This window comes from Rhea americana, unplaced genomic scaffold (genome assembly GCF_003343005.1).
Source record: "Rhea americana isolate MKP2758 unplaced genomic scaffold, rheAme1 scaffold_204, whole genome shotgun sequence".
Classification (NCBI taxonomy): domain Eukaryota; kingdom Metazoa; phylum Chordata; class Aves; order Rheiformes; family Rheidae; genus Rhea; species Rhea americana.
The window spans coordinates 362,483-363,841 of record NW_028186195.1 but is presented as its reverse complement, the minus strand read 5'-3'; positions in this window follow the sequence as shown (position 1 = coordinate 363,841).

Genomic DNA, 1,359 nt, shown 5'->3' with positions numbered 1-1,359 from the left:
GCTGTACTGGTATGTACATGGTGTGGGGGTGTACTGGGGTGTACTGGTGCATACAGTGGGGTGTGCATGTGTGTACTGGGGTGTATGGTGGTGTGTGCAGGTGTGCATTGGGGTGTACTGGTGCATACATGGGGGTGTACACTGGGGTGTACTCGTGTCCAGGGCTGTGGGTGGGTGTGCGGGTGTGTTCTGGTGTGTGGGAGCGTACGGGTGTGCMCAGGGGTGCGTGGGGGGTGTGAGGGTGTGGTGCAGGGGTGTGTGGGCGGGCTGTACGGGGGGTGTACAGTGGTGTGGGGGAGTGCGGGCGTGCGATCCCGGGTGGGAGGGTGCACCAGGTTGCGTGCGCGCAGGGACGTGCGTGTGCATGCTGGCGCGTGCGTGCGTGCACAGGCGCTCGTGCATGCGGGGACGCAACGCCGCGGAGCGGGCGAGCGGACGCAGCGGCTCGCGCGGGAGCAGCGCACTGGGYGCGAGAGGACGCCGCTGCCGCTCTCTTCTGCCAGCCCCAGCAGTGCCCGCTCTCGCAGACGCGGCCACAGCTCGCCGCGAGCACGTSGGCCTGCGGCGGTCGGCACCGCTGCCTCCGCTGCCTCGGAAGCTTCAGCCCAGGCGGAGCCTCCTGCAGCAGACGGCGCCCCGCAGGGCTGGGGCTGGGGGAGCGCGTGGGGGCTCTGCAGAAGGCCTGCGCTGGTGGCCCGCCCTCCTGCCAGAGGCGTGCGCCTGTTGACGATTTGTGTCGTCAAGTCAGAGGGTTGCGGGATGAAGCCAGCAGACTGCGAAGCACGCGAGAAAGTGGGCAGGAGATGGGCAGGGCGTTCTTGGAGACCACACCGCTGCGGGAGTCCCGGTCCCCTGCAGCAGGGGAGATGCTGGAAGGCTCTGTGCAGAGTGAAATAGTTCAGCACAGCACTGCAGAAGAAGGCTGGAAACTAGTTGCTTCTCGTAGAAGAAGAAGAAGAAGAAGAAGAAAGGCCCCTAATCCTCCTATAGAGTTGGACTTACAGTTGAAGAACGGGTTTAGTACCCACCAGGGAGTGGAGGACCCAGACCTGACTTCGAGGGAAGCAACTGGGCTTTCAGACCCCGAGCTTTGCGTGACCACTTGGAAGAGGCGACGAGTGGTTGCAGTGGGTGACTCCGTGCTGCGGGGTACGGAGGTGCCTATCTGCCGACCTGGCCCCTCCTCTGGAGAGGTTTGCTGCCTGCTGGGGCGTGGATACAAGATGTTTCTGAAAGGCTGCCAAGGCTTGTCCGCTCATCGGACTGCTACCCTCTGCTGCTCTTTCACGTGGGTGCTGATGGTACAGAGAGCAAGCTGGAAACGAGCAAGCAAGACTTCAGGGCTTTGGCATGGTGGTC